The sequence below is a fragment of the Bos indicus x Bos taurus genome, chromosome 8 (assembly GCF_003369695.1).
Source record: "Bos indicus x Bos taurus breed Angus x Brahman F1 hybrid chromosome 8, Bos_hybrid_MaternalHap_v2.0, whole genome shotgun sequence".
NCBI classification, from domain to species: Eukaryota; Metazoa; Chordata; class Mammalia; order Artiodactyla; family Bovidae; genus Bos; species Bos indicus x Bos taurus.
The window spans coordinates 28,030,994-28,050,998 of NC_040083.1; the positions used below are offsets into that span (position 1 = coordinate 28,030,994).

Below are 20,005 nucleotides of genomic sequence, written 5' to 3' on the forward strand. Positions count from 1 at the left end.
AGACAAGGACAGAACAAAAGCCTGAAGGAGGAGGGGGAGTTAACTAGGGGAAAAGGTTCATGGGAAGAAAAGTTTTCCAAGAGAAAAGAAAAATACATCCAGTTTATGCAGAGAGCAGGAGGTGAGAGGGAGTGGGGCCATTTGAAGAACTCAAACTAGTTCATGGTGGCTGGAATAAAGAGTAAAAAGTGGGAGTGGGAAGGGAAGAAATAATGGGGGCTGCCAAGGGATGGGAGGTAATTTCCACATGAAGGAAGCAGATCCCTGACCTTCTAGAAGTCTCCATCCCAATCAAAGGCAGAGTTGTTCAGATGACAGTGTTTGCCGCTAGTAATCAGGGGGCAGACACTGGCTCTGGTCTTATCTCTGAGGAGGGAAGTCGCATTCTGCTTAGACAAGTCACTCACCTCTTGGGTTTCCCATTTCCAAGTCTGCAAAACAAGGCTCATGCTACTGCCCCGTCAACCTCACAAGGGATCTGTGAACCAGAGGTTGTGCTTTCTTACCAATAAGGAACTAAAGGCTTCCTGTTCAGCCCTCTCATTTTACTGATCAGGATCATGAGGCCCAGAGAAGTCTTCCCACCTGGATGAGGAGAGCTGAGCCTGGAATTCCCCTCTCCTAACTCTCAGGCTGTTATTCTTTCCCTGCAAAGAGCTGAGTGTTTTGCACTTGAAGTAGAAGGTTACTGTTCCTGCCAAGGGAACACAGCGGAGAGAGATGATAGAGTTTCTTATTTCAAGAAACCTAGTACTTGAAGGTGCTTTGAATAACACATACTTTTGAAACTAACTAAATATTTGGAATGTGTCTTCCCATCCTTCCTTTCTGCTCTAAAAGCAAAAACAAATCTCTGTAATTTGATGGGGAGTGGGGTGGATAGGGGGTGTTGAAATAGATAAAAGGGAAAATTTAACTCAGTAACCACAGATGTGAAAGCGCCCCAAAGTATTTAGACCAGATTCACATCTTTGGAGGTGACTTTTAAGTTAAACTCTTAAGTTTCCACTGAATCACTGGGAAAACATAGCCAACCCCCTTCGGTGACTTCACAGTTGCTCCCTGAAAAGGTCACTGTAATTCACCCTCTTTGTTCCATAAACGAACAACTCCTAGAGCCCTGCTGGGATGACCATTATTTGGGGGACTAGAGAGAAAGTTCATAACCCAATGAAATGATATTACAGGAATAACTGTTACTTATGAAAAGTTTGCCTGTTATTTCACTTAGTGCTCATACTAACCATGAGGGATGGAAATTGTTGTCCCCCAAATTTTAGATAAGGAAACAGGGCTTCTTGACTTCCATCACATCCAGCCCTGCTGAATCATCCTTCATGATGTCTCTTTTGTGTGCCATGGCTTTCCCTGTGCTTACCGGAAACTGATGTCTCCTCCTCTCTGGTGGTTCCCATCTACCTGACACCCTCCATTCCCACATCTAATATTTCTTCTTAGGCATCATGGCATCATTCATTGCAAACTCAAAATGTCTAAACTGTAGGAACTTCATGTTCTTTTGCAAACTCCCCCTTCATCTTAACTTTTTATTGTGAGTCAATTGCCCAAGATGGAAACCACAAAATCTACACTTCACCCAAAGACGTCTATTCACAGACCCCAGACTACATCTTGTGGTTTCCATCCTTGCCCATGACACACCATCCTCCAAGCTCTATTAAAGGTCCACTTCTCTGAAATCTTACCTGATCTTCCTAAGAAGTTGGTTTCACAAGTGCAATAAATAAATAAATAAATGAACAAGGATATTTACTACAACACTGTTTCTAATGGAGTAAAAAATATCTCAGGGAAAGCAACAAGGACATTTTGTATACCACAGAGGAATACCGTTATTATTCATGATAACTTTAAATACAGTATAATCTATGAATATACTGAATCACTAGGTTGTACACCTAAAACAGGGAAGTCTGGCATGCTGCAGTTCACAGGGTCGCAAAGAGTCAGACATGACTGAATGACTGAACAACAACTTAAATCAACTATACTTCAATTTAAAACACTCAGAGAACTGGGTCCCCTGTCAATATGAGGCAGTGTGATACACGCATACAATGGAATAGTACACAGCCAGTGAGAAATAAAGCAAAGATAATTAGATGCACTGACAGAGGTTAAAGAACCATATATATAATATGATCCCACTGCATAAAAATACACGTTTCTATACACATGTATTATACTATATACATAAAAATTCTGAAAGTCTCAACAAAACTCTTAACAGTATCTATCTCTGGGATGCTGCTGCTGCTAAGTCACTTTAGTTGTGTCCGACTCTGTGTGACCCCATAGACGGCAGCCCACCAGGCTTCCCCGTCCCTGGATTCTCCAGGCAAGAACACTGGAGTGGGTTGCCATTTCCTTCTCCAATTCATGAAAGCAAAAAGTGAAAGTGAAGTCGCTCAGTCATGTCCAACTCTTAGCGACCCCATGGACTGCAGCCTACCAGGCTCCTCCATCCATGGGATTTTCCAGGCAAGAGTACTGGAGTGGGGTGCCATTGCCTTCTCCGATGAGACGTGGAGAATTAGACATTTCAGTCTCTATACTAAATCTATTTCTCAGTGAATTACTTTTGTGATACAATTTTTCCATTTTCGAAATGCTTATAGTATACCTGTAAGCAATCAAAAAAGGGGAAAAAAAACCGCTTTTTTTCGGAAAAAAAGGGTTTGAGTATGTCTGTAGGGTTTGAATATGTCTGACGTATGTTTTATCCCCTAGGGCACATAACACACTGTCTCACATGTCAAGTTTCCTTAAGTTGAGATATGTCCATCAGTTGTAAAGCAGATTTGGAAAACTCACCAGTGGCCACAGGACTGGAAAAGGTTAGTTTTCATTCCAATCCCAAAGAAAGGCAATGCCAAAGAATGCTCAAACTACTGCACAGTTGCACTCATCTCACACACTAGTAAAGTAATGCTCAAAATTCTCCAAGCCAGGCTTCAACAGTATGTGAACTGTGAACTTCCAGATATTCAAGCTGGATTTGAAAAGGCAGAGGAACCAGAGATCAAACTGCCAACATCCACTGAATCATCAAAAAAGCAAGAGTTCCAGAAAAATATCTGCTGTATTGACTATGCCAAAGCCTTTGACTGTGTGGATCACAACAAACTGTGGAAAATTCTGAAAGAGATGGGAATACCAGACCACCTGACCTGCCTCTTGAGAAATCTGTATGCAGATCAGAAAGCAACAGTTAGAACTAGACATGGAACAACAAACTGGTTTCAAATAGGGAAAGGAGTACATCAAGGCTGTATATTGTCACCCTGCTTATTTAACTTACATGCAGAGTACATCATGAGAAACGCGGGGCTGGATGAAGCACAAGCTGGAATCAAGATTGAGAGGAGAAATATCAATAACCTCAGATATGGAGATGACACCACACTTACAGCAGAAAGCAAAGAACTGAAGAGGCTCTTGATGAAAGTGAAAGAGAAGTGTGAAAAAGTTGGCTTAAAACTCAACATTCAGAAAACTAAGATCATGGCATCCAGTCCCATCACTTTATGGCAAATAGATGGGGAAACAGTGGAAACAGTGAGAGACTTTATTTTGGGGGGCTCCAAAATCCCTGTAGATGGTGATTGCAGCCATGAAATTAAAAGATGCTTGCTCCTTGGAAAAAAAGTTATGACCAACCCAGACAGCATATTAAAAAGCAGAGACATTACTTTGCCAACAAAGGTCCATCTAGTCAAAGCCAGTAGTTATGTATGGATGTGAGACTTGGACTATAAAGAAAGCTGAGCACCAAAGAATTGATGCTTTTGAACTGTGGTGTGGGAGAAGACTCTTGAGAGTCCCTTGGACTGCACAGAGATCCAACCAGTCCATCCTAAAGGAAATCAGTCCTGAATATTCATTGGAAGGACTGATGCTGAAGCTGAAACTCCAATCATAATCATTTGGCCACCTGATGCAAAGAACTGATTCATTTGAAAAGACCCTGATGATAGGAAAGATTGAAGGCAGGAGGAAAAGGGGACGACAGAGGATGAGATAGCTGGATGGCATCACCAACTCAATGGACATGAGTTTGAATAAACTCTGGGAGTTGGTGATTGACAGGGAGGCCTGGAGTGCTGCAGTCCATGGGGCCGCAAAGAGTCAGACACAACTGAGCAACTGAACTGAACTGTACAGTACTTGACACAGGAGATTAAATTAAAAGCCCTGCTCTCTGGCATCCCCTTGATTATACTATGGATGTTCCTGACACCTAAGCACATGTAATTTCTTACCACCTTGACATACCTGGCTGCAAACTAAATAACCCAAAGAACGCATGACCATTCTTCAAAAGGAAAACTTGTTAATCAGATTTGGAGAGCAAAACCACTCAGTATGTAAAATAAGGAGGGAAAAATGAGGATAAATTTGTCGATTCTTAATTCCTGCTTTCTCTTGGTTTCAGGGTTTTTAAAATATTTTCTCTAAGAGATACTGTTATTATAACCAGAGTCAAAATCCATCACCAAGAGAGGGAAAGCAATGTTCAAAGAGGCATTGAAAAATAAGAATGTATAGGTCCCTATGTTTACCTCTCCCTGACTTTTTATTTGTTGGGAGCTTGTTTAAACAATTTAAACTGCTGAGTTGTATTGTTGAATCTCAGTCATGGGAAAATGTGTGAAAAACAGGCAGCTGGAGCATCTTGTCAGAGGACCTTCGAAGGGATAGAAAACAGGGCGCCGAGTGTCCTTTCAGCAAACGGTAATTGTGACTGTAGACTTCTTCAGAAACACAGAGGGACATACCTAAGAAGCAGAGCTTCAAAAATAGAGATGTCTTGGAGATGAAAAAGAAAACTAGGCTCTGCAACTACACACAGTTAATAGCAAAGCAGTCTTAATGGCTAAACAAGGTGATCAGTGTGTGGTGTCACTTCCAAAAACTGCCCTCCATCCCAAACAATATTTTGAATGTTAGTTCCACCTCCACCACAATAGTCCTTGAGAGGTTTAAGTTTACCAAAACCGCTCTGTGGAATTGTGATCTGTGGGGAGATAATACTTTAATATTCTCCTTCATTAGTCACAAGGCTTTATTTGATGTCACCTCTATGCACACGGGAAAGAAGAGAAGGTACTCTATGTCTACAGGGTGTCCGGCAAAGACGGTGAGGACTTGCCATCATGAACCGAGACAAACATGAAGGAGTGCATAACTGAAAACCTCGGGAAGGTGTAATGTTTGCAAGGCTTCAGAGCATTAGTTTGTCAGGAAGTTGTTAGATGCTTCTATGAGCCCTACAAATGCTGCGAACTACAAAGGATATCAAAGAAATATGAGATGAGACTCAGATGCGGTTCTCCAGAACCTTAACATCTTCTTGAGGAGTACAAGACTTTCAATGGGCATCAATGTAAGAACCACAGTATAGCACGAAATACTACATTATGTGGTATAAAGATAAGTGATATATTGAGGGTTAAGAAAAAGGAGAAAAGAGTATTTGAACATGCCAATTCAGTTCAGTTTGACTCAATATTTTTGGAACTCTGTATTACATAATAGGCATTAGGTAGAGCTTCAAAGAAGAGAATAACAGGACAATATGAGACAAAATCACTTCCTCCCCTCAGAAGAATCTATAGTTTAGTAGGGAAAATAAGACCTTTAAATAAAAACAACTAATTGCAGATGCTGTCAGCTAGACTCAGTTGGCTAGGCTCTCCGCTGTCAGTCCAACTGAAGACTGGTACTAAGTTACAAACCAGGTAGAAAGATGTGGGCAGCAAAAAAGAAAAGCTAAAAGAAAAAGTACAAGAAGGAGGAAGATGAGAAGGAGGGAAAAGAAAAAGGAAAAGGAAAGAAAAGACCTTGAATCAGATGGCTTAAACCATGAGAAATTTGCTATATACATAACTTCAGGTCCAGATGTAGGAGGATCCCAGACTGAGGTTACTTGCAACTCTCTGCCCTGCTGCCCTCGTTACTGGCTTCTTTCTAAAGCTAGTGCCACTTGGACAGCAAGACGGCTGCAGCAGCGCCAGGCATCATGTCTAGACGTGACACTAAGGAGAAAGCAAGGGACAGTGTGTTTAGAGGTTTCTCTTCCAGAGCCCCTACACCACCCTACACTGGCCAAAGCCAGTGTGGCTGTGGAACCATGACCCCTAGAGTCACCTACCATGAGCTGGGCCCTATGTGAGGTGCTATGAACAAGACAAAGTTCCTGTCCTCAAAAATCTCATACACAAAGGGGGAAAACGGAAAAGTACCTAATTATAGCACCATGGGCTATCAGAAAATTCAAGAGAGGCATTTGGGAGAAATGAAGAAGAAAATTCATGAAGCTGAAAAGCTAGCTGGTGGAAGAGGAGGAAGTTATGGGCAGAGAGAGAAGTAAGTTCTGGGGCTAGGGGTGGATTCCTTGAGTCTTGGTCAGATCACATTCTAGGCTCTACCAAGTGTAGTAGTACATTTCCAGTGCCTGGCAAACCTACTGAAAAATACTGAGTCCTTAATCAGAGAATCTGCCTGCAATGTAGGAGACCTGGGTTCAATCCCTGGGTTGGGAAGATACCCTAAAGAAGGAAATGGCAACCCATTCCAGTATTCTTGCTGGAGAATCCTATGGACAGAAGAGCCTGGTGGGCTACAGTCCATGGGGTCGCAGTCAGAGATGACTGAGAGACTAACACACCTAACACCCAATCAATGACAGTCTGATGTCTTGAATGAATGAATAAGCTTGAGTATAAAGAGTAGCAGGCTGTTTCCTGCATCTGGTGGGCAGATAGGGGTCTTTCATGCTATGCTAAGGAGTTTGAATTTTATTTTGAAGACTATGAGATATCACAGAGTGCTTTAAGTACAGGAATGACATGACAAGAGTTTGGTTTTGTAAAAGATCATTTTTGCTGTAGCATGGTGAAGGAAAGACCTGTTTAGTTGCTTGGTCGTGTCCAGCTCTTTGTGACTGTATGGACTGTAGCCCGCCAGGGTCCTCTGTCCATGGGTTTTTCTAGGCAAGAATACTGGAGTGGGTTACCATTTCCTTCTCTAGGGGATCTTCCCGACCCAGAAACTGAACACACATCTCCTACTTGGCAGGCAGATTCTTTACCACTGAGTCAACTAGGGGCAGCTAAAAGGTTAATAAGAATTTGCACAATAATAAAGGCCAAAGAGAATTAGAGGCTAGTCACCACTACCTAACAGACAGTCTACCACAGAGAAGCTCCTGGGTCTCCCTTCTTGTTCCATTCATTTGGCAGAAAAATCTGGGGACAGGGAATTTTTGCCTTCATTTCCTGAGCTCAACAGGACTGAAGGTTGAATACACAGTTCTCCTTGTGGCCTTTCCAATTCTTAGGTGTGGTTTCAATTCTATTTCTATGTGACCTAGAAGTGTCCTCTTAGAAGGGAACCCTCCTGTGAGTTAAAACAGACAAAAAAGCCCTGTGCATTGACCAGCATCTGGGGTAAGCTATTATGTAGACTGGAGCTTTTAAATGATTGGGATCCCTTTCGTGTGTCTGTGCTGACAGCACGGGGTTAGCTGAGAGAATTTCTGCCTCTACATAGGACTCTTACCAAATCAGCTCTTCCCTGCCTGCTTCCTGTTACCCCAACACAACTCACTCCCGGGGACCAATTGCTCTGTGCTGTCATTTCCTCATTTAAAAAAAAAAAAAAAAAAGGCAGGGAGGGGGAAATCAAAACCTGATTTAGCCTCAGGGAGTGGTTGAGGGTGAAGAGCATCCTGTCTGCTAGGTGTTCTGAGATCTTCAAAAAGGGGAAGGCGTATTATTCATGCAAGACAGTGTTTTCCATCCTCCTCACTGGGGAGTCCTCACTGGGGAATGGCGGAGATGGAGCGCAGTCTCTCCCAGGGCCCAGCCTCTGGGAGGCTCCAGGGTGGAATAAATCACCAACAGTGCAGCTCTGAGACAAGAGAAGCCGAGTCGCAGGTGTGCAGTAGGCAGTCCTGGAGGAAGCGTGGCCCTGGGCCAGCTGCGGTCTGGGCCAGGCTCAGGGGCCGCCTGCTCCGGGCCCAGTTCCTCTCCAGGGTGGAGACCCTACCTCAGCCACCATCTCTGCCTTCACAAGAGCCCCACCTCCACCCTGGGTCAGAACTTGGGACCCATTAATAATGAATCACTGCGACTTGAATTCAATTCCGCCAATGCACATTCATCGGGGTAATAATCAGGGTTTTTCTGCATCCTATATATTGGCCTGTTTTTCCTTTTTGCTACAGTCACCACCTGAATAGGATTAGAGAAAGCAAAACACTGCAATTCACTGGAGATCACATTTCCCTTCCCTCTACCTTTGCCTTCGCCTCCACTTGCTGCAGAAAAACAAAGGATCAGAAAGGCCATGGCTGGGGCTCAGGCCCACCAGGCTCAGCTCCACCTGCTCACAAGCCCCAGCACTTTGATATTTACTTAGCCAAGTGAGGGCGCTCGGCTTCCAGAAGGCCTGTGAAGGGCCTTCACAGAAGAGTCGATATATTTGCCTTGAGGCAGAGACCTCTGGTTGGAAAATGTTCTCGGAGAGAAGTTGTGTTGTATTTTTACAGGGGTAAGCAAAAGGTTGATAAGGGGACAAAGATGGGTCTCAAGCACCATGCCAAGCACCTCTCTCTATCACACACGCACACAGACACACACACAGACACACACACAGACACACACACACACACACACACACACACACACTACCCCCTGCCTTCCTGATTAGGGAGAGGAATTTGATGAGCTGTTTTTGTGGGCACCCCATAACGGTTTGGGGGCATTTCTCAGATTGTTTCTTCCCCAGGACAATTGTTGGATCTGCTCGGAAGGGAGCCTTGATGGGATATTCAATATCAAGCATTTGTTGCTTTAAAAATACCAGTGCCCCAGCAAGAGGAGGTCATGTACTTCTTATTGGCACGTGTTCCCAGACATGGTGTTTTCTTTGTCTTGGAAAATCGCTTAGGTTTAATGGGTGTTGCATACAAAGAATGATGGGAATTTGGTGACCGTTTCTGAAAAACAGAAAAACAAAAACAAGAGAAATCCAGCCAAACCAGGCCACTCTCAGCGCCATGCAGACCCTGAGCAGCCACTCAGAATGCTTCTTGTCCTCCCTTGGGGAAAGCCCGTGGTGGCACCAGGGCACCTCTGGAGCATCTGGGTGTCACATAAACCTCTCTAATGCCCAGGTCAGCCTCTTCCCTCCCTGGACTGCATAAGCAATTTCACTGCCTCTCTGCAGGCTTCCTCTGCTACCCCCAACCCATCTGACTCTTTTGCCCTGTGAACGCTGAGAAGTGATATGAATGTGGATGTTTCCTGGGTGACCCCACAGAGGTAGGAAGCTCATTCCAGGGTGTTCTCCCCAAGGTGTTCCAGCTGATTTTTATACCTCAATAAGTCACATTGGGTCTAAGAAATAAGGTGATGATCATTGGCTAAACTGAAAAATGGGATGTTCACAGTGATCACTGCACTCCTCTCCCCAAAGCAACCTGCTCTGTGGGTGTCGCTTTCAGAACAAATCACTGGGGGTGGGAGGGCCCTACCTGAGAAGGGCCCTGTATCAGAGAAGGGACAGAACTCTGATTCATAAGGAGCCCTGGGGCATTCCACTACTAGCCTTAATTTGCCTGGCCTAAACAGAACTCAAATGGTAATCTTTTTTTTTTTTTCTTTTTTTAATCAGGGAGAAGGCAATGGCACCCCACTTCAGTACTCTTGCCTGGAAAATCCCATGGATGGAGGAGCCTGGTGGGCTGCAGTCCATTGGGTTGCTAAGAGTCGGACATGACTGAGAGACTTCACTTTCACTTTTCACTTTCATGCATTGGAGAAGGAAATGGCAACCCACTCCAGTGTTCTTGCCTGGAGAATCCTAGGGACGGGGGAGCCTGGTGGGCTGCCGTCTATGGGGTCACACAGAGTCGGACACAACTGAAGCGACTTAGCAGCAGCAGCAGCTGGCTTTCTGAGGCAATCTTGGAAGCATATGCCTCAGCAAGTTCTGCCTTATCCTCCCACACCATGCTCCTTAAGGGGAGGACCTCATCTGTATCCCCAGCACTTGGCATATCCTAAATGTATGTATGTCAATCTTAGCAGGAGCCACCGCTTAGTAGGCTTCCCTGGTGGCTCAGCAGTAAAGAATCCGCAGGAGACACTGGTTTGATCCCTGGGTTGAGAAGATCCCCTAGAAGAGGGTGTGGCATACCTGCTCCGGTATTCTGGCCTGGGAAATCCTGTGGGCAGAGGACCTGGCGGGCTACAGTCCACAGGGTTGTAAAGAGTCAGACAAGACTTAGAGACTAAACAACAAGTGATTCTTCTGTCTTGTACCAAGTGCTGTGTAGATATCACTTCTCACCATTAAGTATGTTCAACTGAATTTAACTAACCCACATATTAGGAACGGCATTGCTTTAAGGGGCATGGTGGCAACTCAGTTGTGGAATCAGAGAGATCTACACTAAAATCCTGACATTGTCTTATATCAGTCATTTCAAATTCAAAAAATAATATCTGCCCTTGGGACTTCCCTGGTAGTCTAGTGGCTAAGACCCTGTACTCCCAATGCAGGGGGCCCAGGTACAATCCCTGGTCATGGAACAAGAAGATCCTGCATGCTGCGACTAAGACCCAGTGCAGCCAAATAAACGATTTTTTTTTAAAGAAAATAATATCTGCTCTATCTGTTCCATAGACCTATTGTGAAGGAAATTGTGAATAAACACATTTGTAAGCTATTTCTTTATAAGTTAAAGTTCCCTGCAAATCTAAGCTATCATGTATCAATGGCCAGATCACACAGTGGGGCTGTCACAATTTATAAAGAGATATGGTATGAGGAAAAGTCACATTTCCCAAAAATATCTCCCGCATTGACCTCATATAAATGGTTCCCTCTCATCTGACTCATAATTCCCATGACTGGCACGAGTAATAGCTGGGACAGCGGAAGAGCTTGTCGCCAAGTCACTGAATTAGTTATCTAATGCTGCTGACCTGGTAAATGTATACTCTCTAATCAGAAGAAATTTGCTTTTATCTGACAGGAATAATAGTACATATTCACCGCCCTGGCCTTGGGACTCTGCTTTGTGCCATAATTTAGATCAGGAAAGATTGTTGATCCTCTTGTTATTCCATGGAATGTTCTACAGGACCAGTTTAGCTGACACCAGGCTAATCAACCAGGTAAGCAGACAGGAGCAGATATTTCAGTAAAGCACACATGTGTCACAAGTGGGGAGATACATCCATTGGAAATTCATGGATCTCAGGGGTATTTCTAGAAGCTCATGTTTCTGCAATACTAGAATAGTTCCTCCAAGATGAAAGAAATACTGCTGTATCATACATACATCACCACTAAGAATGAGCAACACTTTTATTGGCCTTTGTTGGGTCGATACGTACCACATATGGATGTCCTCCTCTGACCATGTTGCTGAGTAAGGCATAAGGTTACTCAGTCTTGAGTGGAGTCCAAAGCTGGAGAAGCTGATTCAGGCCACAACACAAGTCATTCTGCCAGTAGGTCTTCTGACTAATGAATCTAATAGAGCTTGAAGTGTTTGAGATGCTCATTGGATTCCATGTCAATCCCTGAAAGATGATTCACAATGAAGAGTTCAAGTCCTGATAGAATCACAAGGTGATTATATCCAGTATCATATAAGGACACATTTTTTATAAAAAAAAAAAAAAAACACGTTTCCTGAGGTATAAATTGTTGTTCAGTCGCTAAGTTGAATCTAACTCTTTGCAACCTAATTTACTGTAGCACTCTAGGCTCCCCTGTCCTTCATTAACTCCCGGAGTTTGCTCAGATTCATGTCCATTGATTCAGTGATGCTATCTAACCATCCAATTCTCTGACGCCCCCTTCTCCTTTTGCCTTCACTCTTTCCCAACATCAGAGGCTTTTCCAGTGAGTCAGCTCTCCTCATCAGGTGGCCAAACTATTGGAACTTTAGCTTCAGCATCAGATGTCTTTCCAGTGAATATTCAGGGTTGATTTCCTTTATATTGACTGGTTGGATCTCCTTGCAGTCCAAGGGACTCTCAAGAGCCTTCTCCAGCACCACAATTCAAAAGCACCAATTCTTTGGCACTTAACCTTCTTTATGATCCAATTCTCACATTCGTACATGACTATTGGAAGAACTAGAGTTTCAACTATCCACACCTGTGTTGGCAAAGTGATGTCTCTGCTTTTTAATACACTGTCTAGGTTTATCACAGCTTTCCATCAAAGGAGCAAGTGTCTTTTAATTTCATGGCTGCACTCACCATTTGCAGTGATTTTGGAGCCCAAGAGAATAAAATCTATGACTGCTTCCACTTTTCCCCCCTCTATTTGCCATGAAGTGATGGGACTGGATGCCATGATCTTAGTTTTTTTAATGCTGAGTTTCAAGCCAGCTTTTTCACTCTCCTCTTTCACCATCATCAGGAGACTCTTTAGTTTCTCTTTACTTTCTGCCATTAGAGTGGTATCATCTACATATCTGAGAGTTTTTCTTGATGTTTCTCCAGTTAGTCTTGATTCCAGCTTGTGATTCATCCAGCCCTGGATTTTCCATGATGTACTGTGCATATTAGTTAAATAAACAGGGTGACAATATACAGCCTTGTTGTACTCCTTTCCCAATTCTGAACCAGTCAGTTATTCCATGTCCAGTTCCAACTGTTGCTTCTTGACTTGCATACAGGTTTCTCAGGAGACAGGTAAGGTGGTCTGGTATTCCCATCTCTTGAAGAATTTTCCACAGTTTGTTGTGATCCACACAGTCAAAGGCTTTAGCATAGTCAATGAAGGGAAAGTAGACGTTTTTCTGGAACTCTCTTCCTTTTTCCATGATCCAGCGGATGTTGGCAATTTGATCTCTGGTTCCTCTGCCTTTTCTAAACCCAGCTTGTATATCTGGAAGTTCTTGGTTCAGGTATTGCTGAAGCCTAGCTTGAAGGATTTTGAGCATAACCTTACTAGTATGTGAAATGAATGCAACTGTGTGGTAGTTTGAGCATTCTTTGTCATTGCCTTTCTTTGGACTTGCAATGAAAACTGACTTTTCCAGTCTATATGCCCACTGCTGAATTTTCCAAATTTGCTTAAATACTGAGTGTGGCACTTTAACAGCATCACTTTTTAAGATTTTAATTAGCTCAGCTGGAATTCTATCACCTCTACTAGCTTTGTTTATAATAAATGCTTCTTCAGGCCCACTTGACTTCACACTCCAGGATGTCTAGTTCTAGGTGAGTGACCACACCATCATGGTTATCAAGGTGATTAAGACATTTCTTGTATCAGTTCAGTTCAGTTCAGTCACTCAGTTGTGTCCGACTCTTTGTGACCCCATGAACAGCAGCACGCCAGGCCTCCCTGTCCATCACAACTCCTGGAGTCTACCCAAACCCATGTCCGTCAAGTCGGTGATGCCATCTAACCATCTCATCCTCTGTCATCCCCTTCTCTTCCTGCCCTCAATCTTTCCCAGCATCAGGGTCTTTTCCAATGAGTCAGCTCTTTGTATCAGGTGGCCAAAGTATTGGAGTTTCAGCTTCAGCATCAGTCCTGCCAATGAACACCCAGGACTGATTTCCTTTAGGATTGACTGGTTGGATCTCCTTGCAGTCCAGGGGACTCTCAAGAGTCTTCTCCAACACCATAGTTCAAAAGCATCAATTCTTCGGCGCTCAGCTTTCTTCACAGTCCAATTCTCACATCCATACATGACCACTGGAAAAACCATAGCCTTGACTAGACGGACCTTGTTGGCAAAGTAATGTCTCTGCTTTTGAATATGCTGTCTAGGTTGGTCATAACTCTCCTTCCAAGGAGTAAGTGTCTTTTAATTTCATGGCTGCAATCACCATCTGCACTTCTTGTATAGCTCTGTGTATTCTTGCCACCTCTTCTTAATCTCTTCTGCCTCTGTCATGTCCTTACCATTTCTGTCCTTTATTGTGCCCATCTTCACATGAAATTTTCCCTTGATATCTCTAATTTTCTTGAAGAGATCTCTAGTCTTTCCAGTTCTACTGTTTTCTTCTATTTATTTGCATTGTTCATTTAAGACGGCCTTCTTATCTCTCATTGCTATTCTCTGGAACTCTGCATTCAGATGAGTATATCTTTCCCTTTCTCCCTGGACTTTCACTTCTCTTCTTTTTTCAGCTATTTGTAAAGCCTCCTCAGACTACCACTTTGCCTTCTTTATTTTCTTTCTGTTTGGGATGGTTTTGATCACTGCCGCCTGTACCATACTGTTACAAACCTCCATTCATAGTTCTTCAGGCACTCTACCTTCCAGATCTAATCCCCTAAATCTATTTGTCACCTCCACTGTATAATCATAAGGGATTTGATTAAAGTCATACTTGAATGGCCTAGTGGTTTTCCTTACTTTCTTCAATTTAAACCTAAATTTTTCAATAAGGAGCTGATGATCTGAGCCACAGTTAGCTCCAGCTCTTGTTCTTGCTAATTATATAGAGCTTCTCCATCTGTTTTATTGTACCTGAGGTAAGTACAATACAATAAAACAAGTCCATTTTAGTGCACATTTCAATGACTTTTGATAATTTATATGCCTGAGAAACCATAGTACAATCAAGACAAGGAACATTTTCTTCCAACCAGAATGCTTCCTATGCCCCTTCACACCAATCCCTATTCCAGTCCCTGAACCTAGCCCCAGGCAACCACTAATTCTGTCATTATATACTTGATTTATCTTTTCTGGAGTCTTATATAAATGGAATCAGGCAATATTAACTCTTTTGTATTGGGATCTTTTTCATTCAGCACAATATTTTTGAGACTGCTCCATTCTGTCATACGTATCAGTAATATTAGCAATTTGCTCCTTTTTATTAATGAGAAATAACACATTGTATGGACACACTGCAATTTTTTTGTCCATTATTAAACATTTGGGTTGCTTCCAGGTTATAGTTCTCATGAATAAAGCTGTTATAAATATTCTTGCAGAGTATTTGTTTGGACATACGTTTTTGTTTCTCTTGGGTAGATACTGAAGGAGTAGACTTTTGAGGCATATATGGTGAGTGCATATTTAACTCTGAAAGAAATCAATAAACTATTTTTCAAAATACCATCTTATAATCTCACCAAAATATAGGAGTGTTCCAGCTGCTGCCCATCCTCTCCAATATCTAGTACTGTCAATGTTTTAAATTTTAGCTACTCTTTTAGGTGTAGTTTGGCACTATTTAATTGTAGTTTTAATTTTCATTCCCTGATGTCTAGTGATGCGGAGATGTGTTTATTAGATATTTTTATATCTTTGTGAAGTCTCTGTTCAAATTTTGCCCCTTGTCAATTGATTTTCTTACTGAGTTGTTAAAGTCCTTTATATATTTGTAAACAAGTCATTTGTCAGCTATATAAATATGAATACTTTCTCCTAATCTGTGACTTACCTCATTTTCTTAATAGCTTCTCAAAGAGTAGAAGCTTTGAAGTTTGATGAAGTTCAATGATCACATTTTATTTAATGGTTTTCTTCCTGTGTCTTGCCTAATTTTCAACCAAAAAAGTGAGGCAACAGACTTATGGCATCCATTGTGTTACTATGTATCCCAACACCCAGAAGTAGCCAGTCTCACAGAATGGTAAAAGGGACTTGGACACTCAGTTTCAGCTCCAAATGGAAGATACCATGTTCCAAGTCTGGACTGAGTCCTGTAGAATGGAACACAGTGGAGGACAGGGAGGCTGGCACGCTGTGGTCCGTGGGGTTGCAGAGTCAGACACGACTGAGCGACTGAACAATAGGATGTGACATAGCTGTGAACCAGTGGCCAATGTATAGCGATTCTTCCACAGCTGGAAAACATAATTCCACCAACAAAAGTGCAGAAACAGGAAAGGAACACTTGGTATTTCACCCAGTGCTGGACTTTTTAAATGCTTACTTCTCATTCTTGGAACTCTGCTGGTTCCAAGGCCATAGTGCTAAAAAAAATAAATTTTCCTACCAAGGGACTCAACCATATTTCCAGTGAATTGGACATAAAAATTGTCACCTAGAATGTTAGGCTCCTCATTCCACTGGACATTGTTGCTTACTTCAGGTAAACCTGCCTCCACTCCTGCTCCTGGACTTACCCAGTGCACAGACGTGTATTCTCTGGCTGATCAATATCTCCGGCAAAATGACTGCTGGTGTCTCCTGAAAAATGGAAGAATGTTCTCAGATTTTCATCAGTCACTTTGTATCTTATTCTTTTTGCTGTGAATATAATATTTTTAAAGAAAGGGACTTAAAATTTCAAAAACAGTTTACCACAAGGGAGGGAATTATTTACACTATATACACATTTAATTAGTTATGGCATGAAGCTATATAGATAGACTAACACATTGCCTATTTTATTCATTGGTATAGATCACTTTCATGATGAACCTATTGGGACCCACTGGGCCCAATAGCAGATGAATGGAACTATAAGGGAGTCAGACAGAGGATGGATATGTTTCAAAAGACAGAGAGGTCTGGCAGTCTAGTACATACAGCACTCTGATAGTAAGAGAGGGGAAAGCCTAGTCATGGGGAAGAAAAGAGTTCCAATATATACTCTAATTGGTTACCTTGAGGCTTAAGGAAAAGATACTCACAAGGAAACATGAAAAAGAAGTGAAATCAAATTTCACCTGTCCAAAATACCTAGCCCCACCACTAAGGAACAGTGAAATCTAGTAGAAACTCCACAGATAACTGAGTTAGGATAAAAATCCTCATCCAAACTCTGCTAGATCTTCAAGGAAAGTTCACAGAGCCAAAAATAGTGCAACTAGACCCTATTTTTCTCATCTGCAAAATGGGGAAATTAAAAATAGATGAGGATACTGATTCTGTTTCTTAGTCTCATGAATTTAGTATGATATCTAATCAGACCCTTGGATCATCTCAAGTAATGGTGCATAAGGTATTTAAATTTATTCAGAACGTTTCTTTCAAAGAAGTGGGAACAAAACATATTCTCATCTACTAATCTTTAAATTTTCCAAGGAGGGCACTTAAAAAAAGAAAGTATCCTAGTGCCAGGACTAGGGGCTAAACCTGGACTGTAGTCTTAGTTCTGCCAGTAGCTTGTTTTGTGACCATAACCAAGTCACCTCCACCCACAGGGACTTCACTTTGTCTACAACATTACAGGATGAGATCTCACTCACCTGGACTCCTCCAGCTCTGGATTCAGTGATGCGGGACCTTCTGCCATAACTGGCTGCAGTCCTCACAGTGATTTGTCCTGGGATGTCTTGTCTCAGAGTTTGGAAGATGTGAATAGCTTCTCTTGTCCATTTGCTGTGGAGGAAATGAAAGGCACAAAGTATGGAAACATCGATTGCGAATACTGTGATTTCAACAAAATTAGCCTTTGATATAGTCTTACCCTTTAACCATAGAACATCACAGCTTATTCTCAGCTCCCCCAACCCAAGCTTTCCCCCGCAAGTTCAGGGACTCTCACATGATATTTGGGGTAATCTGGTGAGCAGACTGCTTGGACTGGACATAACACAAGGAAACAGTGGGGTTTGGCAATCTTCAAGAAAGTCAAGAAAATCTTTAAATAGTGGTCACAACAGCAAATACTTATATTTTTTTCTCATTTATGCTTAGGGTTGTCAATGTTTCATTGGTAAAATTTAATTCAGCAAAATAATTTATTTTGAAATAAATTAACCTAACATACATATTTTACATGTTTTGTACATCAGCTACATGTTTTGTACATCAGCTACATATTTTGTGGGATGGGTATCTATTCATACCAAGTGTATTCACACCTATGATGCCAAACTCTTGGAATATGTCTTATTTGGGTCATCTTAGTCCCTGGCAGCAGTGGTCCCTGGAATTTTGTTCTACATTTTCTCCTTCTAAAATCCATGAAGAATCAGTCCTCAGCATATTCTATATCACATTAAGCAATGTGCTGAAGCACAGGACACAATGTATTGATATCCATTTTACAGTTGAAGAAATCAAGGCAAATGTGGGTTAGGCAACTTTTCAGTACATAGAAAATGAAAAATAAAATTCAAGATCCTCTGATACCTGCTTGTCAATGGAAGGTTGTCAATAAATCTTTATGAGTGAATGCAAGAAAACAGGACAGTGTTTGAATTACTGTGTTACACTGTCTCCCAAAGAGTAACACAAATGCTGAGACCAGGTGGCAAGTGCCACGCTCAGACAACTCCAAGTATTTTTCTATGACACTGACATCAGGTGAACAGTTTCTTGGTTGCTATTTGCTATTTTTACAGCAATTTCCAAAGTCTGAAAATTTTCAGTCTGATTTCTTCTAGCTTCTGAAACTATAGACTACTTTGTGATTGAAGTTTATACTGATGACCCTGAGATTTCCATTCATTTATAAATAGAAATGTTTTGCATTTTTATGTACAGCATATGATATTTTACATTATATATTTTATACTAAGGGAAAAAATTTCATCATATCTGTTAAATTATATTGAAATTATATCAAAATGCATGGCATATGCTATATTCCAATTAAATGTATTATTTTATAGTAGCTCCTTCTATATGCTAGGCCCTATTCTGGTACTCAGTCTCCAAAGATAGTAAAAAACAGGTTGTAGACTCTGAGAAACTCACAGTCACATGGAAAAGATGGAAATGTTAAAAAAATTTTTTTTGTTAAAATGCAAAGACAAAGCCTTTGTTTACAAGAACACTTTCTAAATTATTTAGCATCATGTCTGCAACTTACTGTTAAACAATTCAGAAAAAATATATACTGTGTATATGTATAAATAAATGTGTATATTTCTATGTATATATGTGTGTGTGTGTGTGTGTGTGTATACACACACACATATTTAGGGGCTTCCCCAGTGGCTCAGCAGTAAAGAAACCACCTGCAATGCAGGAGACACAAACCCACAGCTTCGATTCCTAGGTCAGGAAGATCCCCCAGATAAGTAAATGGCAATCCACTTCACTAGTCTTACCTGGACACATGGACAGCCTGTGGGGTCACGAAAGAACTGGACACAATTTAGCAACTAAACAATAACAATACATATTTAGAGAAAAAACAATAAGGCAAATATGAGAAAACACTAGCGTGTGGGGAGTCTAGGTAAAGGATATACAGCATACATTCTCCAGGAGGCAATACTGTGCTCACAAGAATGGAAATTGTTCTTGGGGGCAACACAACTCACTCTTTTTCCATGTAAAGCTCAGACATACAGAGATTTCACAAGCATATTTACAGCAAATCTATTGTATTAAAATTTCATGGCAGAAGATAATTAGGAAAAAAAATCTAGAAAGGATTGGGGGAAAGGGGGCAATAATGAGGAAAAGGTTGAGAAATGTTGGTATATAGGAAATCTTTATCCTCTTCTTGCAATTTTTTCTATAAGTCTGAAATTATTTTGGAACAGAAAGTGTAAACATTGTGATGTGCCAGTACTAGGAGAGTTATGGGAGCTTGGATGAGGCTGCCCTAATTCTGCAGGGCAGGTGAGGGCAGTTCTGGGTCAGGTGACAGGGGAGGTCCCCACTAGAAAGGTGACATTTGCCCCAAGTCTTGAAGAAAAGTCATGAGTGTGCTGGGCAGATAAGGACATGGCCTAATCCCAATAAGCCTCAGAGGAAGATTAAATTCTGTATCATTTAGTTGTATTGTTTAGCATATTTTACCATATTCTAATGACATGCAAACTAATAACCCAAGTCTTTTCTAAAGGATGACTCGCAATTAAATAACAATCCTTTGCCAGGCAGAAGAACCAACTACAAAACTTTCCAAAGAAATGGGAGTTTGAGGGAGCATCTTCTTTCCTCCAGGATTCACAGATTTTCCAAACTTTCAGTCTCCAAGGGAATGTTTCTCAGTTCATGATTTACAGACTTAAGAAATCCTTGGGGATTGTGGACAGGGAAGGTGCCATCCTGGGAAACTGGCCTTTA

At 41.7% G+C, this 20,005-nt stretch overlaps 1 long non-coding RNA gene across 1 annotated transcript; it reads right to left on the reverse strand.

Annotated features, from left to right (window-relative positions):
- Nucleotides 1–11,438: 11,438 nt before the first annotated feature.
- LOC113897816 lies at nucleotides 11,439–18,872 on the reverse strand. Its single transcript, XR_003512435.1, has 3 exons — nucleotides 17,224–18,872; nucleotides 16,156–16,219; nucleotides 11,439–11,621 (listed from the first exon to the last, which is right to left on the reverse strand). It is a non-coding gene; the product is annotated as an uncharacterized LOC113897816 (long non-coding RNA).
- Between the last annotated feature and the right edge of the window lie 1,133 nt (nucleotides 18,873–20,005).